The 23,113-nt window shown below is 48.3% G+C and overlaps 1 protein-coding gene across 1 annotated transcript in view; it reads right to left on the bottom strand.

The window, feature by feature from the left end:
* The window catches only part of LOC144580756 (uncharacterized), a 73,693-nt gene that overhangs the window by 29,592 nt on the left and 20,988 nt on the right, over positions 1-23,113 (bottom strand). Inside the window, exon 1 of the mRNA XM_078359586.1 lies at positions 1-23,113. This exon is cut by the window's left edge and continues 27,529 nt beyond it; it is cut by the window's right edge and continues 20,988 nt beyond it. The gene's annotated coding sequence lies outside the window, so the exon portion shown is untranslated.

The following is a 23,113-nucleotide window of genomic DNA, read 5'->3' as shown; positions in this document are numbered from 1 at the left end:
GGTTCTTTGATTCATTTATTTGAGGGGGGAATGCCAGCAATCTTCCTTGGGGGAGCAAGGAAGCGAGACAGGGAAGAGAAGAAAGCCGGATGGGTTTGAGACAGGTTGCTGCTAGGGGTAACTAGATCTCAGATCTGCTAAGACCCCTGGGGATGCTGTGTAGAATGGGCCACAGAGTGGTCCCACCCAATGGGGGCAGATGCTCCTGGGGCTGTTAACTCCCCAGCACTTCTGAGCTGCCTCTTCTGCAGAGCTGGAGGGACTTGCAGTAGAAATTAGTCCACAAATGAGCCCTGTGAGTGCGGTGGAGATGTGGACGGCACCAACTGCCTGGAATTGTATTTGCTCCTCTGCATGGCTTGTCCTTGAACTTCACTCCCTTAGCAAACATCAGCCCCTCTGAAATGCACCTTTTTGAAGAAGAAGGCACCACGCTCCCTCACACGTCTGTGCTTTCATCCATGCTGTTCACTCTGATGGAGTCAGGTGAGGGGGCTCTCCCTGGGCCACGTAACCTATGGTGTGCCCAGAACACCTCTTGTTTCAGCCCCTAATAGCACCCATCACTCCGTGTGCACTTCCATTTCTATTTCCCTCCCCTCCTGCTAGACTGAAAATAACAGGAGGGCTGGACTGTGCTTTTCTCTGCATTCCTCCAGTCTAGAAGAATACTTGGCAAGTGGGCTCTCAATAAATCTGTGCCAATCGGGTGACTGATGAATGAGCCTAGATCAGGGGCTGCAGAAGATCGTCTCTGTCCAGGACCAAGGGACCTCGTAAACACGGGGCTTCCAAGTTGCAAATGCCCTTTATCATGTATGACCATTTCACTCCCCAGCCAGGAGACAGGTAAGAAAGGAGTCATTATAATATGCCCCCCACACAGGACGAAACAGACCTGAGTTCAGCCTTAGCTACGAGGAACAGCCACTCCTTCAGCACCAGATTCTAAGTGGCCGAGCCTAGAACTGAACCCAAATGACCTGACTTGGAGCTGCTGGTGCTCTCTGAACCAGAGAGCAGTCTCATCTGTGCCAGGCTGCAGCCCAAGGGTCCTGGCTCCCAGGACGACATCTTCCTCTGAGTTCCCTTCCTGGCCCCAAGCTGCTGAGCAGTGCAGCAGGTAAAGATGTGAATACTAGAGTTGGTCCTGATCCTCCTCTATCCCATGCCCTCAGTGAGTATTTCATCATTAACAGCAATAACGAGGATACTCTATTTAGCACCTCTCCCTGAAGGCAGTGCCTCCTGGCTGCTGCTCAGGGAAAGATGGGTTCAAGAGGCAATGCTGGTTGCTGGTGATGAGAAGGCCTGATCGGGGGCCAGCACTGCATAGTTAATGACATAAGTTTAGACAAGGGGCAGTGGGCACTGGGAAGGTCATTAGAAAGTTGAAGGGTATAGGGAAATGTGTTTGTCTGTTTGTGCTGCTATAAAGGAATGCCTGAGACTGGGTAATTTATTTGGCTCATGGTTCTGTAGGCTGCAGAGAACCTGCATGGGGCTGGCATTAGCTTCTGGTGAGGCCTCAGGAAGCTTTCAATTATGGCAGAGTGGGAAAGGGGAGCCAGTGTGTCTCATGGGGAGAGTGAGAATAAGAGAGAAGGGAGAAGGTGCCAGGCTCTTTCAAACAACTGACTCCCCTGTGAACTCGGAGTGAGAACTCCCTCATTACAGTGAGGATGGCACCCAGACACCCATCAGGGATCCTCCCCCATGACCCAAACACCTCCCAGTAGTTCCCACCTCCACCACTGGAGCTCACTTATCTACATAAGATTTGGAGGGGACAAAAAATCCAAATCATGTCAAAAACACCCACAGCACATCTCCCCAACCGCAGTCCGGGCTGGCTCAGGACTGCTTCTCAGCCCTGAGAGAGGAGGGCCAAAAACTAAAACGAAACATCCAGGAGGGTCAGAGAATGGAACCTCCTTCAGGCACCGGCACGGAGCTGGGCCTGGAAGAGAGGCGGAGGGAGGACTGGCTGGCCATGAGGACGCTGGGCTGGTGAGTGCAAGGTCAAGTGAGGAAGGTCCAAAAGGTCCCAGCCATCCACATGCACGTGACGGGAACAGCCTCTGAGGGATTTCCACAGTCTGCCTGCCTGGAGCTCCCCCAGAGGTTGGGGAAGAAGCCTCTGTGGGCAGTTGTTGGCCATCCACACTTGGTGCCATGGAGGTGCTGATTTGGAGACACTCACCTCCAGCACCATGGACAAGGAGAGTAGGGGCTTCCAGGAAAAAAAAAAAAAAAAAAAAAAAGTCTTTTACTTCTCAAGGTTCCCTCTAAAGTGCCAAGAGGGTAAGACCTGCAAGGAGACTTCAGGACACTGGGCAATGCAGGTACCAGCATTCTGTCTCCACCTAGGGAAGAGGCAGCTACCCATCCTACAGTCTGGGCTCTGAAATCTTGATTTCAAGCAGTAGCAACAGGAAAGAGGAGACTTCCCTTCTTCAGTGAACTCATTCCAAATGAGCTCAGTAGTAAACACGGCTGGTAACCAGCCAAGGAAAAGGTCACAGAGGCTGCTGTGGACACAGAGACATTGACGTTGCCATGTGCATCCAGCTGACTGTCCCCAACCACCTGCCTGGGCTCTGTAAAGCCAGGAGTTGGGACTCTTTTTAAATTAACTTATTTTTTTCTTTTCCTTTTTTTTTTTTTTTTTTTGAGATGAAGCCTCCCTCTGTCATCCAGGCTGGAGTACAGTGGCAAGGTCCTGGCTCACTGCAACCTCCACCTCCCAGGTTCAAGTGAATCTCCTGCCTCAGCCTCCTGAGTAGCTGGGATTACAGGTATGCACCACCACACCTGGCTAATTTTTATATTTTTAATAGATGAGGTTTCACCATGTTGGTCAGGTTGATCTCAAACTCTTAACCTCAAGAGATCCACCCACCTTGGTCTCCCGAAGTGCTGGAATTACAGGCGTGAGCCATTAACGTTTAACTACTTAAATAATACATGAACATGTTCTTGCTATAAAATATTGAAACAATACAGATAAGGCTAGAGGCCTCTCTGACCCTCTCCCATCCCAATCCCCATATATTCTGTACTATTGTAATAATCTGTGGGCATGTAGCCTTCCCGACATAGCCTTTGTATTTCGATGAAAAACATACAGCATTGGTAGGAGACGAGGGACTGCCATCCTTGCCGTGCTTGTTCTCTATTTAAAGATGACGTGGGCACTTCTCTGTTATGCAGAGGCGAACCATACATTGGTGTCTGGTCACCAGGCACCATTTCCCTCTCACTGGGCTATCTGGCAGGTTTTGGCTTTTGATGTTTACTGCATCATATTATGGGAAGCATCCTTCCTTGGGACTCCTTGACTGTCATTTTCCGAGAGCACACACCCAGTGTGGAAATGCTGGCACGGCAGAAGATTATAGCCATGACAGAGGTTGCCACCTTGCTGTCCTAAGGGCTTGTGAACTGCGTGCACCCCCACCCCGTTCTCACACCCTCCCAATCTCTGACTGAATTCTCTGATTCAAAACTTTTGCCAGTTTGAAGCCATAGAATGCTGTTTTAGTTCACACAGCATGGACCACTGGTGAAACTGAGCAGCTTTTACTCATTGCTCATTGGCTCTTCTCTAAGAGTCTTAGCCGTTACCTGTCTTTCTATGGGGGTGTTTGTCTTTTTCTTATTTATTTGTAGTTTTCTACGTTCACTCACACACGAACATGCACATGCTCTAGAAACTGATCCTTTCAGCATTGTAGTGACTCTGCAAGTCATCATAAAGGTTTTTTCTCCTTCTCCATCTTCTTCTCATCATCGTTCTCCTCCTTTTCTTCTTGGGAAAATCTAGGCAATCTTGAAGAGGCATGTTTACCTTTGGCACGTTCTGGAAACTTCTTGCTTATCTGACCTCTGCAAAGCGAAAAGCCCAAGTCTAACACTTGTAGGGCACAGAGCTAAGCAGGTTTTCTAGTCTGTTTCCTGGAAGCTCTATGATTAATAAAAGTCATGAATTCTGATTATTCCAAAAGACAGGAATACCACGTATCACTCCTGCCAACACATCTCTGGTGTGCAAGACAGATGTGACTAATTCATCTGTAAACTCCCTCGTCTGAAGCCTGGTTCAGCCTCAGAACCCTTCTTAACAACAGTAGCCACCACCATGACTCAGCTGGAGTTGGCCTATAAGAAAATCTATACACTGTCACTGCCGCAGCTTCATCAAGTACATCTTAATCATCCCAGTTAACAGGGGTTTCAAAGCCTCCCTACTTCACCATGATTATCTCATCAGAGTTTTCATTAAAAAGAAAAACCCAGCTAATTGGTTTGACCTCTCCATTTAGGAAAATGATAATAATAACAAGGTAACATTTATTGAGTGGTTACTATGTGCCAGACAGTGTGTAAAATGCTTTACACGTATTTTCTCATTGAATCTGACAGCAGCGACTTAAGTGGAATAGTGTCACGTAATGGGATAAAGGCAAACACAGTGTCTCTGCTCCTCTGAACTTGACCCTTTCCTCTCCTACAATGTGAGCTGCAAGATGCCAGCTTTTTCTTCTGCCCTAACCATTATTATATAGCATGTTTATCCCCTCATATGCTCAAAACTGAGAGCACAGTGAGCATTCCTTGTCTTCATGATCCAGAATGCAGATTGACGTTTGGCAGAGAAGTAACAGAAAGAAATTGGTAGAGAAATGATAGAGATTTCATTTGGAAGGTCCGGGTGCCTTGTAGCTCATGGTGTCCCAACCAGATCACCTTCAGCAGGCTGTGGTTCATGCACCTGGCTGCTGCTATTAGATTGGTGCGAAAATAACAGTTACTACTTTGGCAAAAACCCTAAATCATTTCTCTCAGGTTCAAAGTTCCACAGATCTCTAGGGCAGGGGCAAAATACCACCAGTCTCTTTGCTGAAACGTAAAAAGAGTCACTTTTGCTCCAGTTCCCAACAAGTTCCTCATGTCCAGCTGAGACCCCCTCAGCCTGGATTTTATCATCAATAGCAGCATTTTTGGGCAAAGTCATTCAGCAAGTCCCTAGGAAGTTCCAAACTTTCCTACATTTTCTTGTCGTCTTCCAAGCCCTTCACACTGTTCCAATCTCTGCCCGTTACCCAGTTCCAGGGTTGCTTCTACATTTTCCGGTATCATTTCAGCAATGCCCCAATATGCTGGTGCCAATGTGCCATTTAGTCTGTTTTCATGCTGCTGATAAGGAGGACATATCCAAGACTGAGAAGAAAAAGAGGTATAATTGGACTAACAGTTCTACATGGTTGGGGAGGCCTCAGAATTACGGCGGGAGGTGAAAGGCACTTCTTATGTGGCAGTGGCAAGAGAAAATGAGGGTGAAGCAAAAGTGGAAACCCCTGATAAATGCATCAGATCTTGTGAGACGTATTTACTATCATGAGAATAGCACTGAAAGACTAGCCCCCGTGATTCAATTACCTCCACCTGGGGCCCTCTCACAACACGTGGGAATTCTGGGAGATACAATTCAAGCTGAGATTTGGTGGGGACACAGCCAAACCGTATCATCAACCTCATAGTATCAGGTAGCATGCGTGTACTTAGTATCTAGTGTCCGCCTGCATCTCCTGTGGGTTGTACTCAACCCTCAGAGTCACTTCCCAAATTCTTGGAAGTAGCCCCTTTCAACACACCAGCCCCCAGCCAATGACGGACCACTGTAGAGTTAAAAGAAAAACTTCAGCCGAATTAAATTTAAAGGAGTTTAACTGAGCAAAGAATGATTCTCAAATGGGGCAGCCTCCTGAGCTAAGGTAGACAGAGAATCCAGCACAGCCACGTGGTAGAAGATTTATGGACAGAAAAAGGAAAGCGAACGACAGGAAATGGGGGTGAGGCACAGAAACAGTCCGATTGGTTATAGCTCGGTGTTTGACTTATTTGAAGAGGGTTTGAACAGTTGACTGCCTTTGATTGGCCAAAACTCAGTGACTGGCGAAAGAGTGGATGACAGTCAGTTGACACTTCCATTTAGGTTCTAGTTCACCATGTACAGAGAAACTTTTAGTCTAAACTATTTTTTTTTTTTTAGATGGAGTCTTGCTCTGTCACCCAGGATGGAGTGGTGCAGTGGCTCGATCCTGGCTCACTGAAATCTCTGCCTCCCAGGTTTAAGTGATTCTCCTGCCTCAGCCTCCAGAGTAGCTGGAATTACAGGCACGTGACATCACACTTGGCTAATTTTTTTGTATTTTCAGTAGAGACGGGGTTTCACCATCTTGGCCAGGCTTGTCTCAAACTCCTGACCTTGTGATCTACCCACCTTGGCCTCCCGAAGTGCTGAGATTACAGGCATGAGCCACTGTGCCCGGTCTAGTCCAAACTTAAAATATGTCAGGAGGAAACTTCGCACTAAACTTGATTTAACAGTAGGAGTACAGACACCCAGACCCCTTGCCTGAAAGTGGAATGACTCTGAAGGCCATGAACATGCCACAGTTCTGGCGGGGGCTGAGGCAAGACCCCAGCTGAACCCACATCCGTGCCCAGCATCTTCCCTGCCATCCTTGGCTTCCTCTCTCCCACACCAGTGTCATCAGAGAGCGCCCCTTCTATAAGTCACATGCATAGCTATCTCTATCTCAGGTTCTGTTTCCAGGCACCTTGACCTGAGACGTGACTCAAGAGGACTCTTCCTCCAGCTTGATCTGTTTTCACATTTAAGCTCAGTGACAAAACATCCAATTGAGATGAAGAAAGGTTATACCTCTCTGTTCAAATGGAAGATTCACACAAAGGACTTCGTCTTCTAGATCTTCCCAAAATGAACTCATCCTGTGTCTGCAACCTTTCCTTCAATCAAGAAAGCAGCCGGGCATGGTGGCTCACGTCTGTAATCCCAGCACTTTGGGAGGCCGAGGCGGGTGGATCATGAGGTCAGGAGATCGAGACCATCCTGGACAACATGGTGAAACCCTGTCTCTACTAAAAATGCAAAAAAATTAGCTGGGCACGGTGGCACGTGCCTGTAATCCCAGCTACTCAGGAGGCTGAGGCAGGAGAATTGCCTGAACCCAGGAGGCGGAGGTTGCAGTGAGCCGAGATCATGCCGTTGCACTCCAGCCTGGGTAACAAGAGTGAAACTCTGTCTCAAATTAAAAAGAAAGAAAGAAAGAAAGAAAGAAAGCAGATCAAAATGCTAGTGAATGAAGGACATGGGGCGAGTGAAGCCAGTGGGCCACCTGTGCGTTGCTCTGGCCCTGGCTGGCTTTGTTAGCATTTGTTGAGTATAATTGTACAATAAGTAGCAATTTGGAAGGATCCTAATCCAATGACTTCTGTTATCAGTCAAGCTATATGTATTAGTTTGTCTTCATGCTGCTAGTACAGATATACCCCAGACTGCAATTTATAAATAAAAAAGGTTTAATGGACTCACAGTTCCACATAGCTGGGAGACCTCATAAACATAGTGGAAGGTGAAGGGCACGTCTTATATGGTGGCAGACAAGAGAGAATAACAGAACTTGTGCCTAGGAACTCCCCTTTATAAACCATCAGGTCTCATGAGACTTATTCACTATCATGAGAATAGCATAGGAAAGACCTGCCTTCATGATTCAATTATCTCCCAAAGAGTCTCTTCCACAACATGTGGGAATTTTGGAAGCTACAATTCAGGATGAGATTTGGGTGGGGGCACAGCCAAAGGATGAGATTTGGGTGGGGACAAAGCTAAACCACATCACCACATATTCCAAGGGCCATCCAGAGCCGGTTCTGAATTCTATGAGCCTGGCTCTCCCTTGACCAGCACCTCAGTTTCCTAGACTGTCAGCCTCCTGGCTGCCTGGGGTATTCATGTTCTCAGATACCTGAGTCCTTCTGCTTTATTCTGTAAACCTCAGGCTGCATTGATAGTATCTGGTGAAATAGTTATCTTGATAAATGAGAAACAAAACACAACAAAAATCTAATCTAACAACTGCTGATATCCACTTACTTGTGCCTGAATTATTTGGATTTTTGTTTTTTTGTTTCAGATTTGAAATATCTGAGTATCTTTGTTTTTAAAAACTACTGGTCTTGGCCAAGTGCAGTGGCTCACGCTTATAATCCCAGTGCTTTAAGAGGCATAGGAGGGTTGTTTGTGGCCAGAAGTTTGAGACCAGCCTGGAGAATGTAATGAGACCCTGTCTCTACAGAAAAATATGAAAATTAGCCGGGCATCGTGGTGTGTGCCTATAGTCCCAGCTACCTAGGAGGCTGAGGCAGGAGGACTGCTTGAGCCCAGGAGGTCGAGGCTTCAGTGAACCATGATTGCACCACTGCACTTCAGCCTAGGCAACAGAGTGAGACCCTACCTCTAAAATCAAACGAATAAATAAATATGACTGATTAGGCTTTATTTAGTTATAAATTACCCAGATCATCACCTGTGCTCCGTTGTTCTCTCCTTTTGCTTTTATGTGTGTAAACAACCTGAATGCTGAAAGAGATTTTTTTTCCTTCATCCTCAGAAACCCTAATGAAGTCGGGGCAAAGGATATCAGATCCATTTTGATGTGAAGAAACCAAGTCACAGAGAGGGTAGCTTGCCCATGAGGCCTCTGTCTAGGAAACATCATGAGTCCACTAATAACTGGGTTGAAAACCCCTTTCCCAGAATGCTCTGAGCTCCCATCTAAGCCTCTCTCCCCAGCCCCTCACTTCCCTGGGCCAAGAGTCAAAGCCTGCCCTGAAGTGACAAACGTGAAACCCCCAGTTCAGGTCTGTCAGAATCCATCAGAGACATCCTAGGATCTGCCCTTTCCTCGAGGCCTTCTACTCATGCACCTCAGGACCCGGCTGAGCAGCAAGGCAATGCTTTCTGCCTTCCTTCCCATCTTGCTGGCTGCCTCCTGGACAGAGCTTTGTTTAACTCCCCCTGCAGTTGTCCTGGACTACTGAAGAGTTTGCAAAATGACCCCAGGATAGGGCTCCTGATCAACTGGTCCCCTCCCACCCCTCACATGAGGACATACGCCTTTTTTAGAATTTCATCCGGAGGTGGCAAACTAGCTAGAGATGAAAAGTCAATTGAAAAAGAAACCAAAGTGCGGTTATTTAAAACCAAGGTTTCTCTCTCTTTTGCATCCCCATTTGGGACGAAGGCTCTCTTTTGGGAGGGCAGCACTCAGGACTGGAGCGCCAGGCGAGAACTTCAAAATGGGAGAGTGCAGGAGGGAAGGCTGGACGGAGCGTTTTCACGTTGCAGAGGGGTGGTTTCCAGGTTCATGTCCATTTATTCTGCAATCAAGAGCAATCCTCCTCACTTTGCCAAATCATGCAATAGTTCTTTCCCATTACAAGGAATGGGAGAGGGTAAGCAAACAGCATTACGGCGTCACAAATCAATTTTATTGAAAACGTATTAGGTTTCAGTACAAGCGAAGGATCAGACACCCAAGGAGAGAAAGGCAGGGGAGAGGAGACAGCACACCAAGATTTACTTCTGAGTGCTACAAAATATTGAACTAAAAATAACATTAAAGATGAAATTTGTAATGAATCTCAAGCTCCTAGATTCCCCAAGGCTGGTTCTGCCAAAGGCTTTGCTGCAATCCTCTGTTCTTTCCTGTCTTTATTTAAATATTTTATACAGTTGTCTATGTTCATGTGCAGTGTGAACTGTCATTTATATTTCAGTCCACTCTAAAATGGATCTGAGGCTACTTCAAGCTGAGCGCCGCATGGAGCGGGTCTCTGCGCAGACGTAGCTTGGAATGGGGAGGATAAATGAAGACGGATCCTTAATGTACTTTTTGTGTACTTATATTTGCCTGTCATGTTTTCTGCCTTAAACCTGATTTGTAATTCTATGGGTTTTGTGACATTATGATAAGATGCGATCCGTGGAAAACTCACATTTAGCCGGGACGTTGATGGGCATTTGAGTTAAAGAGAGTGGCTGACGGGAGAGAGGCAGGATTGGGACCCCGAGGCTTAATGCTTAGTGGAACAACTTGCTTGGTGTGGCGCTGTAGTATTTCATGCTTTTCTATGCATTAGACTTGGCCAAAGTGAAATTTTGGAAGAATAAAACATTTCCAGGATAAATTCAATTTTCCCCCGTGTTGAACTGAACTTTCTATGTCACATGATGATATAGCGGAGTTTGGGTGGAAAACTGCATTTTCTTAGTTTTCACACCAAAGAGGTGGGTTGAGAGTAAGTTGGGAGGCCGGGTGTGAAGGTAAAGGTAGGAGGACTGGAGGGGGAAATGTGGCCCTGCAGGGTCCCCTCTGGCTCATTCGAATCCTACAAAAACCTGTGTGTGTGTGTGTGTGTGTGTGTGTGTGTGTGTGTATGCACACATGCGCATGGATCCCTGATAAAGTTTCCCATTTGGATTCTACAGAGCGACAGAGGTGCTGGCTGTGTCAAAGCAGTACATGCACCATCTGGAGTGACAGGAAGGTAGGGGGAGAGGGTTCTCCATAGCCTCCTCCCTTCTGCAGACTGACTGCCAAGGAGCACCAGGTCTCACTATTGGCCCGCCTGCATGGTGCCTCTCCTTGCAGCCCAGCCTGAGTAGGAGTTGTGCTCCATTCTGCTTCTGACCCTTCACCCTGACCCCTGCACCTCCCTGGAGAATGTTCTCCTTCTGGACCAACCAACAGCTTCCCCTTTGGGGCCCCTCTAGTGCTCAAGATCTCGGGGCCTGAGGATGTTGCTAGCAATGCATCCATGGGATCTGAGGGCATCTTCTGAGAGGGGGACCATGGTTCACATAGGAACATTTGTGAGAGCACAGGGTCCCAGGTGTGACAGCAGTCCCAGGGCCTCCCACCCTGGCTTTTCTCTAAAAAGCCATCCACCTAGAATAAGTATCACCATACCTGTGTTTTCCCAGAAGGTACAGGAAATACCTGAAAGTGCTGGGAAGTTCTTTCTGCCCTGGCCTTTGTCTCTTTCCTTTCATATCTTCATGCTGTCACCAGCAAATATCATGGCAGTCAGACTGGGCTGGTTCCAGACCTCACTCAGACACTGCTGTGTGACAGTGGAAAATCAGCCAGCCTCTCTGCAGAAGGTAAATGAGGCCCCAGAATGGCATGTCCACCTGCCACCCTCAGCAGCTGTGAGTGTGTCCTTATTTGTAGATGGAATTAAGTGAAGGATCTAGAGATGAAATCATGCTGGATGATCCAGGTGGGCCCTACATCCAAGGACAATTGCTGTTTTAAGTGATGGAAGAGAAGACCAACAGGTAAGAGGAAAGATGACATGAAGGCACAGGCAGAGAGGGGAGCGACCACGAGCCCAGGAATGCCTGGTGTCACGAGAAAAGGCAAGGCGGGCCTCTCCCCTAGGGCGTTTGGAGGGACAGAACCCTGTGGACGCTTCGGTTTCATGCTTTGGCCTCCAGAACAGAGGGAGAGTAAGTGTCTCTTGTCTTAAGCCCCCCAGTTACTGTGACTCTGATGGTAGCCCTGGGAAGCAGATATGTCCTCTAAACCTCAGGTTCTTTGCCTAGTGACTGTTGTCATCCCTGCAGGAACTCTGGAGATGCGGACCTGTGAGTGCCAGGGCACGTCCCTTCCTGCCCACTGACAGCCACGTGTTCTGGGATAAGCTGTGGCCCCGGTCCTTTTCCTTTCCCCACAGGGCACCCTGCTCTACCTTCACAGCCCATCTCCTTCAGGAAGCCCACAGAGCCCTTCCCCTCATGACAGTGGGGGAGGCTTTACCTCCCCAGCACTTCCCAGCACTTCCCTTCAGGGTCAGCAAGACCCAGCCCCAGGCCCTGCTGGGCCTCTGGGAGCTGGAGGAGCACGGACCTTGCACACAGGGGGCCCCGGGACTCCACCAAGCCCCTACATGAGGCTGCACTGCCCCAGACACCACCACTGCTTGGGGCCAAAGCTCCTTTGGCTGCGAGAAATAGAAGCCCACTCCTTGGGTCTTTTTTCTATTATTATACTTTAAGTTCTGGGGTACATGTGCAGATCATGCAGGTTTGTTACATAGGTATATATGTGCCATGGTGGTTTGCTGCCTCCACCCCGCACCATCATCTACATTAGGTATTTCTCCTAATATCCCTCCCCAATCCCCCCACCCCTGCTATCTATCCCCTAGCCCCCCACACCCCCAGCTGGCCCCAGTGTGTGGTATTCCCCTCCCTGTGTCCATGTGTTCTCATTGTTCAACTCCCACTTATGAGTGAGAACGCTCGGTCTTTGCTTTTCTGTACTTGTGTCAGTTTGCTGAGAGAAATGGTTTCCAGCTTCATCCAGGTCCCTGCAAAGGACATGGACATATCCTCAGGCTGTATAGTAGTCCATGGTGTATACATGCCACATTTTCTTTATCTAGTCTGTCATTAGGCAAACTGAGGAAGCAGAAACCTTTGGAGACATGCAAAGCAGGAAGGACAGCCCCCTGTCACCCCATACCACCCAGGGTCTCAGAGGGGACAAAGGCCTGAGAAGTCCAGAAAGACTAATAGCCGGCCTCTCTCTCCCTCCTATGCACAGCCAGGCCCTGCATAAACGCAAGTCCTCCCAGGCTAGACGCTCGGCTGTGAGAGGCAGTGTTTCATGGGAGAGAATCCCCGGGCCCGGCTTCCACAGCCTGGCCTCTTGGCCCACCTTCTCCTTTCCTGTGTCCTCAGTTAGGTCACTTATTCTCTCCGACCCTCGGTCTCTTCATCTGTGAAATGGCTATCAGAGGCCAACCTCTGGAGGGCAGGGAGCCTCTCCTGAGACACTGTGAGGACTGGAGTCACTGTATTCACACAACGCCTCAGTGAGAATCAGGGCCCCAGCATGAGGTCCTTGGGTTTGCTTGTTTTGAAAGTAGAATTTTGGCTGGGTGTAATCCCAGCGCTTTGGGAGGCTAAGGCAGGAGGGTTGCTTGAGGCCAGGAGTTTGAGAGCATTCTTGGTAACCTAGTGAGACCCTGTTTCTACAATATATATAACTAGCTGTGTGTGGTGGTGTGCGTCTGTGTTCCAGTTCCAGCTCTATTCCGGAGGTTGAAGGGGAGGATTGCTTGAGCCCAGGAGGTAGAAGCTGCAGTGAGCGGTGATAATGCCTGGACAACAGAATGAGACTTTGTCTCTTAAAAAACAAAACAAAACAAAACAAAAAACAGAGCTTCCATTGGCAGGCATGGCACAAATCCCCTGAATCCCCTGGGGTAGAGTAGAGGGAGGTGCAGGCACACATGAGCCCTGTGCCCCTCTCCAGTCTCACACGGAGCAGAGCCGTGCTCTGGGAGAGCTGAGGCCAGGGTGGCCTGCTTGCCTTGCTGGGGTTCTGCTGGGTCAGCTCCCAGTGGGACCAGACCTGCCCTGTCTCCTCTTTTGTCCCCCTAATCTCCTTTGTATTCCTCACTGACCCCAGGCAGGAATCTGACTTTCTGTTCACAGAACTCAGGCCTTCAGTGAATGATTCGGCATTCACACTGAGGGACGACAGGGTGACCGTGAGCTCTCAGAAACCTCCATGCGACAGGAGGAGGTGGGCCAGGCTGGGCCTGTCTCCCAGGAGGCCACAAAGCCGCAGGCTGATCTGTGACCCTGAGCACTTCCTTACCAGGAAGGACACGTGTCCTGGGGAAGTTGGCTAAAAAGTGATAGGACGGAGACAAGAGAATGAGCCTCTGTGGCGTGAATACTTAAGGCCACATATGAAAGGCCAGCCTCGGCCTGGTGACCTACGAGACTACATGTGACAGGCAGTGCAGCGTTCCCCGAGACAGTAGGTCCCAGCCCCTGGAAACTGTGGATGTTGCTCTATGAGGAAAAAGGGGTCTCTGTCGATGTGATTAAGAAAAGAATCTTGGCTGGGCACAGTGGCTAATGCCTGTAATCCCAGCACTTTGGGAGGCCAAGGTGGGTGGATCAGGAGGTCAGGAGATTGAGACCATCCTGGCCAACATGGTGAAACCTTGTCTCTATTAAAATACAAAGAATTAGCTGGGCGTGGTTGTGCATGCTTATAGTCCCAGCTACTCAGGAGGCTGAGGCAGGGGAATCACTTGAACCCAGGAGGCGGAAGTTGCAGTGAGCCGCCGAGATTGCACCACTGCAATCCAGCCTGGGCGACAGAGTGAGACTCTATAGTCCCAGCAACTCAGGAGGCTGAGGCAGGGGAATCACTTGAACCCAGGAGGCGGAAGTTGCAGTGAGCCGCCGAGATTGCACCACTGCAATCCAGCCTGGGCGACAGAGTGAGACTCTATCTCAAAAAAAAGAAAAAAGAAAAGAAAAAGAAAAGAATCTTGAGATGCAGAGATTATTCTGGTGAGACCCAAATGCAATCACAAGTGACCTTTTGAGAGGGAGGCAGAGGGACGCTTGACACAGACAGAGGACGAGGCTACGTGAAGAGGCAGTGGGTAGAAATTTGAAGGTGCTGGACTCTGAAGCCGGAGTGACCCAGCCACAAACCCAGGAATGCCGGTGCCACCAGAAGCTGAAGGAGGCGGCAAGGAACTGCTTCTCCCTGGGAGCCTGCTGAGAAAGCAGGCCCACCCTCCTGGTTTCAGCCCTCAGAACTGTGAGGGCACAAATGTCTGTCATTTTAAGTCTCCATGTTTGTGGATGCTGCTGCAACAGCCACAGGGAAGCTAACAAGCCACACAGCACGAGTCCATCTCCAGCCCTGTGAGAACACCAGGTCCCAGGGCACTGGCGGGGGCTCTGTGTTTCCGAGGTCCAGGAGTGGTGTCACGCAGACTTGGATTGCTTCCTGGGTTCTGAGAGTCACTCTCCAAAGTTGGATGCAGTGCGTGAAGGGCCAAGGCCGTATGCTGTGCATCCCTGCCTGCCTGAAACGCAGCACGGGGCCTGGCACAGGGAAAGGGCTATCAAGAGTGGCTTGCAAATAGTAGCATGAGCCTGCAGCGAATGGACATTGAGCCAGGAGATCAGCAGAGCACATTCTGCCATGTGTATGGCAGAGGTCTCATGGCGTCATCCTGTATCATTAATTACCTTGCATGCCATGGTGCTTTTCAGACAAGTGCCTTGCCTTCCCAACAAGCCTTAAAAGCTCCTTAAGGTGGGGACCTCCTTCCTCGCAGCAGTGATCTACACTTGGCACACAGGAACTGGCTAAACTGTAGATACTACAGCTTCATGCTGAATATGCTCTTCCTCAGCCCACCCCAAAAGAAGGGAAACTAAGGACAGGAGCTCTGCAAATGAATGCTGCATTGAGCATCAACTTGAGTCTTGGTGGTACAGCAAGTGCAAGGACTGCGTGCAGCAACCACGGTTAACGCTCTCTGTCACTGACTGTGTGGAGGGGATTACTAGCATCGGCCACCCTCAGAAAGAATGCTTGTATTCCCCATCAGGAAAAAAGAAACACGGCTGCTTGGCCAGTGGGTGGATGGATGCCTAGTTGGGAAATTGACATCTCCCAGCGAGGCAATGCCATCCACCCATTGGCCTCAAGTGCACAAGGCTGTGAGTCCCATTTTAAAATGTAAAGTGCAAGAGTCTCCGACTGCAGACTCTTTAAGTCCGGAGAAGGCCAAGGAAGCTGCATTTTAAATTTCGAAACCAAGGTCAGGTTGCAAGGCCACCTGTGGGAGAGGCTGATGAAGACACCTGAAGTTGAACTAATGAAGCTTTATAGTTTCCCATGGACTGGCTGCTGGAGTTGAGAATTTGCTCTCTCCGCTTAAGCATAGATGTGATTTAAAAAATGCAGAAGTGAGAACGCAAAATTATCTGGCACCATTTGGGGAGGAGCCCAGCTGGACGTCGCTCAGGATCTAGTTGTCTGTGCTGATGCTCTCTGGTGAAAGCGATTGCTCAGGAGGAAGCACGGAAATACAGGGCAGAGAAAACTGCAACTTGACATGGAGTGAACGCAGGGTGAACACACAGAGGAGTTTCGGTGTAAACACATCTTGTTTGAGGGTTGGTGGTTATTTCCGAAAATTTCAGATTTTCAATGTTTGCTTTGGTAGAAACAACTGCCACTTTAAGAGCCAAACTCTAAGCCAGAAAATATTGTGCTTTGAGCTGAGCGTTCTTGTGTTTGAGATGAAGCAGGGCTTCCCTGCAGCCTGGCACCTGCTGAGTGTGCTGGCCAGCTCCCTGCTGGTTTCCAGCCTAGGCACCCTATGCAGAGAGATGACCCAGGAGAGATCATACTGCCTTTTCCTCCGGGAAAGTGCAGAGGCTGCCCCGACTGGACACGCTGCAATCCCACAACTAGGTTCACTTAAGAGCTGATGAGGTGGACAGTAGAAACAAGGCAAGGCATGGAACCAGGCATCAGAATGCGATAGGAACCTTGGGAACTGGACTTTGTCCATATGAGATACATCATAAAGGATGTTGTTGAAAGGTTTTAGGTAGCACATGGCAACTTGTTAAATAACAGTAACACCACTTTGAAAAATTTGTCCGTACTTTAATTCTTTCTGTCCCTCTGATGATATCCAAATAGAAGGCTTCTTTTGGTGCCAGAATCTCTTTAACATTATTCTCACATTTTGCTCTTGTTTTTTTTCTTTTTTTGAGATGCAATCTTTCTCTGTCCCCCAGGCTGGAGTGCAGTGGTGTGATCTTGGCTCACTGCAACCTCTGCCTCCTGGGTTCAAGTGATTCTCCTACCTCAACCTCCCAAGTAGCTGGGACTACAGATGCATGCCACCATGCCTGAATAATTTTTTGTATTTTTAGTAGAGACAGGTTTCAGCATGTTGGCCAGGATGGTCTCAATCACCTGACCTCGTGACCCGCCTGCCTCGGCCTCCCAAAGTGTTGGGATTACAGGCGTGAGCCACTGTGCCCGGCCTGCTCATCTTTTAAACAAAAAAGGGAACAGACTTAAGCCTCCTGGCTGTAAGACAAACAAAAGTATCTAGCTAGCATGTAATAATGTTTTGTTGTTTTCACTGTATTCAAGACAAATGATCAAGGTTTTCACCTATGATAATGACAGAAAGGTTTGTTTCAGATAGATGCGTATGAATACAAAAAATGAGACAAATTCAACAGAGGGATTAGGTCAATATAAATGCAGATGTTAGGTGGAGGGTGCTATCAGGTGCCTGACATTTGGTGCCTGATGTCAGGTGCTCTCAGGTGCCTGTGCCTCCCTAACCCTAAAAACCCTTCCAGCTCACCATTCCACCCCCCTTACGAAGAGCAGTCACTCTTGTCACAGGCCACATCTTGTCCCTGATTTTCATTCAGGAGCTACACTTGCAGTGACTTGGGGCCATCCAGCACAAAGGAGTGATTGCCTTTCTACTCCTGCGGAAACCTCCAGCCTGCAGCCACACAGAGCACCTTGACCATTCATGCCGCTGAAATCTGCAGCCTCCTATGCCCCTTGACACTCTAATACTGCTATCAAAAGACATCTATCTGGGTGTCTGCACTACCTGAGAACCCAGCAAGTTCTTCCTCCTGCCTGTTTACATTAAAAATACTCATTACAATTCAAATGACTTTCAAATTATGCTCATCTGGATTTCTGTGCTTTATAAAGACTCCCATGCCTATCTCTTTCTGGGGCTATAAGTTAAAATATTTTTATTATGATAAAAACTGCTTTAAGGACTCCGCTGACATTTGCTAAACTGTAGATACTACAGCTTCATGCTGAATATGCTCTTCCTCAGCCCACCCCAAACAAAAGAAGGGAAACTAAGGACAGGAGCTCTGCAAACGAATGCTGCATTGAGCATCAACTTGAGTCTTGGTGGTACAGCAAGTGCAAGGACTGCGTGCAGCAACCACGGTTAACGCTCTCTGTCACTGACTGTGTGGAGGGGATTACTAGCATCGGCCACCCTCAGAAAGAATGCTTGTATTCCCCATCAGGAAAAAAGAAACACGGAAAAATTCATTTTAGCCAATATGAGAGGGAACTTACTAACACTGAGAGCTTTCAGCAGGGAAATGCGGAGAGATCACCCTAACATTGCCTTCAAAGGTGGTGGCACGAATCTACACAGGAGGATCCCAGTCAGAGACTCAATGGCCACTTGCCTCTGTAAAAGCAATCTGATGCCAGGCGCAGGGGCACATGTCTGTAATCCCAGCACTTTGGGAGGCCAAGGGAGATGGATCACTTGAGGCCAGGAGTTTGATATCAGCCTGACCAACACGGTGAAACCCCATCTCTATTAAAAATACCACAATTAGGCCGGGCATAGTAGCACATGCCTTTAATCCCAGTTACTTGTGAGGCTGAGGCAGGAGAATCACTTGAACCTGGGAGACAGAGCTTGCAGTGAGCAAAGATTGTGCCACTGGGCTTCAGCCTGGGCTATAGAGTAAGACTTTATCTCAAATTAAGAAAAAAAAAGAGAGAGAGAGAGAGAGGCATTTGAGCACTGGATTTGTGGACTGCATCCCCTTCCAGCTCGGATAGTGTGCATTCAGCTCTGCATTACACACAAGATTTGCAAGCAGGCAAATGACACCCAGATCAAGTTGAATTCAATGAACTACATTGATAGACAAAAAGACTGCAAGTCCAGGCACAGGTGGATCCAGATGTTCAAATGACATCTGAAAAGCAGGATGAGCAGAAACCAACTTTGAGATGCCCAGGGGTAGAGGGTTCCAGAGAGGATGGCAAATGCCATGCAGAGAGGGAGGGCAAGAGGGTCCTGAGGTTTGGGGAACCAAGTGCATGCAGGGATTCCAGGTCTGGTAGGAATCTTTCTGGCCATTTCTCAGGGAGCAGTGGAAAGCGATGTTACAGCTACTCCAGGCTGCTCAGTGTCTCTCCTCACAAGTACATGCTCCACCCCTGCTAAACTGGGTCAGCTCTGAGTGGAGGTGTTCAGAGGACACAGAAAGCATGGCGGTCCTGCTGGCATGAGGCCCTAGTACCATAGCCATGGGCACAGCAGGAGAGAATGGGGGTATTTAGCTGGAGAGACCCAAGTCTCTCCTTTCCGTGGTTCAGGCTGCCTCTCAGTGAACAGAAGAAGACTCCCAGTGTGGCTCCTGGGGCCTGAGCACTGAGACCCACTGCTGCCAGTCCAAGAAGGTGGAAGGAGGCCTCAAGGAAGGACTTGGGATCAGTGAGAGCTGTCCATGGTGGCTGCCTTCAGGAAGTTGTGCAGCCCCTCCTCAACTCTGGAGGCAGGTGCTGGACAGGTCAGGGGAGCCATGGAGGGGGCTTCTGCACTGAGAGCCTGTGCTTCCACTCAGGAGGTCTCAGTGTCAAAAAGTGGAACCTGAATTCTGGCATGGTCCCCATGCACTCCCTTTTGCATGGCCTTTGGCCAAGATGAATGCGTGTGATGGCACTGTCTTTTGCAAGGGGTAAAAAGCATCAAACTAGATTAGGCACAGAGTCAACTGAACCTTCTCAGGGCAGGTCCAGCACAGTTGTCCAGGGGCTTCAGTTCTGTGGTGAGAACTGTTACAAGAGGGAAGGACATGGAGGAAACTGGGGCCCATGGAGCACCCCAGGACCACAGCCTCCTCTCAGCAAGCATGGGAGAAAGCTGCTTCACATCGCTGGAGATTAGGGCCAAGTCCCGTATCCAATGCTTGTCAGTTCTGGTGCCAGCCTGGGGGCGCTGGAGGGTGCTGTCTGATCAAGCTGGACCCCAGATTCTCCCTGGAATATGGGGCACAGGGGAGGCAGGAAGAGAGCCCTTTCTAATGCCACCCAAGCAACAGGAAAAGTGCTTTTATCAGAGAAAATCCAAGGTGTTATTAACAGAAGAAGGAGGAAAAGGAGGCTGGGGCCATCGAAACCAACAGTTTTCTCCATCAATAAGGAAGGCCACTCTTTTGTAGGCTCCCATTCCTACCTTCCTACCTCTCTCCCGCAGCCACATCTGCTTCAGCCCCAAGCAGAGAGACACCCACCAGAAGTGCTCATGGGCAAGGAGAGAGGAGCAGGTCACCCCACATTTTATAATGTATTTAGAAAAATTCACCTGAGAAGTGAAGGTTGAGTTTTTCAATACCCCATGCTCAAAGTTAGCTTCAGTCATGTTTGCTGGTAAAGCAGCTGACGTCCTGCTTAGCTCCGGGTTGCCTTTGCCAATGTGTCCACCTTCCTTATGACTTAAATCCTACTCCCAGAGTCCTCCAACATTACGGATTCTAATCAGAGGTGAGGAGGGAGTTGGGTTTGGGGGCTTCACTTTCTGTTTTTCCTCTGGACTCTTTGCAAAGAATGGCCTGAGAAGTTTTTGACAAAAATGTAGGGTTTTTTATTTTGTTTTTTGAGATGGAGTTTCGCTCTTGTTACCCAGGCTGGAGTGCAATGGCACGATCTCGGCGCTCACAGCAACCTCCACCTCCTGGGTTCAGGCAATTCTCCTGCCTCAGCCTCCCGAGTAGCTGGGATTACAGGCACGTGCCACCATGGCCAGCTAATTTTTTGTATTTTTAGTAGAGACGGGGTTTCACCATGTTGACCAAGATGGTCTCGATCTCTTGACCTCGTGATCCACCCGCCTTGACCTCCCAAAGTGCTGGGATTACAGGCGTGAGCCACCACGCCTGGCCCCAAAATTTTTTTTGGTTGAAATATTGAATGCATCTGACTTTTCTCCCTTCTCTTAGAAATATTTGTGATAACAAGCCTGGCCAACATAGGGAAACCCAATCTCTACCAAAAAAGAAAAAAATACAAAAATTAGCTAGGCATGATCACGGAATGCACCTGTAGTCCCAGCTACTTGAGAGGCTGAGGTGGGAGAATTGCTTGAACCCTGGAGGTTGAGGAGGTCGAGGCTGTTGTCAACTGAGATTGTGCCATTGCCCTCCAGCCTGGGGAACAGTGGGAAACCTTTTCTCCAAAAAAAGAAAAATATTTATGAGAGATCTACTAAATAAAGTATTGGAGCATGACCACAGGAGTACATTGTGTATAAGTGTAATGTCGGCTACAAGATCTTAAATTATATCAACATAATCAGACTGAAAATCCCACTCAGTAGTTTCACTTTTAAGTTCCAAATTCAAGGTCCGTGTATCTCTCTTGAATGAGTCAATATATGTACCATGACTCCAATTAATGTGGGTGTCTGGATATTTTTGAAGCTTTTTTTTCCCCACCGGCACACAAACAAAACCCAACCTAGTGTTTACTTTAACTTCTGAATGTGTAAAAAATTGTTAGTGGATTTTAGAGGCATCTGCCATGAGTGTGTAGTTTCTGCCTCTCTACTCATTTCCAGGCTGGGGAACCGGATCAGGTATGGGGTGCAACAAACGCAGATGGCCAAGGCGGGTCACTTTTGTGAGGGTGAGAGGCAATCCGACGTGCCCTGAGCAAACCGCCGTGTCGTCCACGTTCCTTCTGCACTTCTTTTCCAGGAAGACCAGCTGTATATTCCCCCGCGCTGCCTCTGGCCCAAAGGCCTGGCCAGTGAGCGCCATATGACTAATTCAGACTAATTGTCATGGATCAAATAGCTGCAAACTATTTCCAGTTGCCAGTCTCCTGTTTTCCAATTGTCCCTCTGTTATATGTCTAAGCAAACATTTGTTCTGCTCATCGTTTCTGAGCAAAGACATGAATCACTTGCCTAGAAGAAACCACAGAGGCAGCTGTTGCCCATTAGGAGCCAACATTTGGGAATGGGGCCTGCAAAACAGGACTCCAGAACTGGAGTTTGCTTTTTATTTGACTCAGTTCTGGAAAAGAAAGCACTCGGCACTCTAGGAGACTAGCAGCCAGGTCTGACCTATCATTTTGTGGCAGGACACTGGAATAGCAAAATACCTCCTATTATTAAGAAATCTTTCCTTTCCCTGGCCAAAGTGCCTGAAATCCCAAACTCCAGCTCTCCTTTGGCAGAAGATGTTGTCTTGACGTTCCTGTAAAAGTGCCCATGTGTTGCCTGATGAACTCATGAACCAGTTTGCTCTCAATAAAATTATCGTGGGAACCCTTTTAAAACAGGTTTCTAAGGTAGAATTAGAGGGTCTTTGTATTAGTCTATTTTCATGCTGCTAAAAAGGACATACCACAGACTCGGGAATTTATAAAGGAAAGAGGTTTAATAGACTCACAATGCCACATGGCTGGGGAGGCCTCACAATCATAGTGAAAGGCAAGGAGGAGCAAAGCCATGTCTTATATGGCGGCAGGCAAGAGAGCATGTGCAGGGGAATTCCCCTTTATAAAACTATCAGATCTCAAAGACTTATTCAGTATCATGAGAACAGCACGGGAAGACCTATGCCTTTCGGGTCCCTCCCATGACACATGGGAACTGTGGAAGCTACAACTCAAGATGAGATTTGGGGAGACACAGCCAAATCATGTCAAACCTTACATTGATGGGTTATCAGGAACTGGGGACTTATTTGATTTTGTAGTAACTTGTATGGAAAATCTACTTTCTAATGGGCTTTGTGCTACACATGTCTATATGGTTCATATTATTTAATCCTCAAAACCCTAACAGATGGGAAGAAAAGATGATAAACTCAAACAAGGCCACAGACAAAGACAGAAACTTTGCATCAGAGAAGCTTTCAGGCCTGATGGATTCTCCCAGCTGAGCTTTGAAATGTAGGCAAGGCTAACCCAGGCAGGAAGGAGGAAACCAAGGCTTGGGTGAAGGAAAACAAGGCTTAGGTGAGGGAGGGTGGGTAAGACAGGAATGCTCAGGGGATAATTCTGTGGCACAGGTGTGAAGCTGAGGATAGTTGGGGTGGAAAAATCTAAGTCCCAAACTTCCTTCAGGGCTCTGGGTCTAAATCAAATCCTCCTCCCCCACAGGGATCTTAGAGGATGCTCTGAGCACCGGGTTCCATCAGTCTTGAAAAGCTCAACGCCAACTGGGGCCAAGAGTTCAAGACCAGCCCATAGTGAGATCCCATCTCTACAAAAAATTAAAACAAAAATCCAGGTGTGTTGGTATGTGTTTATAATCCTAGCTACTTGAGAGACTGAGGTGAGAGGATTGTTTGAGCCCAGGAGTTTGAGGCTGCAGTGAGCTTTGATAGTACCACTGCACTCTAGCCTGGGTGACAGAGCAAGACCCTATCTCAAAAAAACAAAAAACGAAAAAGTAAATCTTACGGTTACATATTCCCTCATTAAGGCCCTTTCTTGGCTTTCTATACCCTTATTTCTCTATCTTTTATCCCACTTCCGTTTCCTCACAATTAATTTTACACATAATCATTCTTTATATT

The sequence above is a fragment of the Callithrix jacchus genome, chromosome 22 (assembly GCF_049354715.1).
Source record: "Callithrix jacchus isolate 240 chromosome 22, calJac240_pri, whole genome shotgun sequence".
Taxonomy (NCBI): Eukaryota; Metazoa; Chordata; class Mammalia; order Primates; family Cebidae; genus Callithrix; species Callithrix jacchus.
Note: the sequence above shows the minus strand (reverse complement) of the source record. Positions and strands in the feature narration are given on the sequence as shown.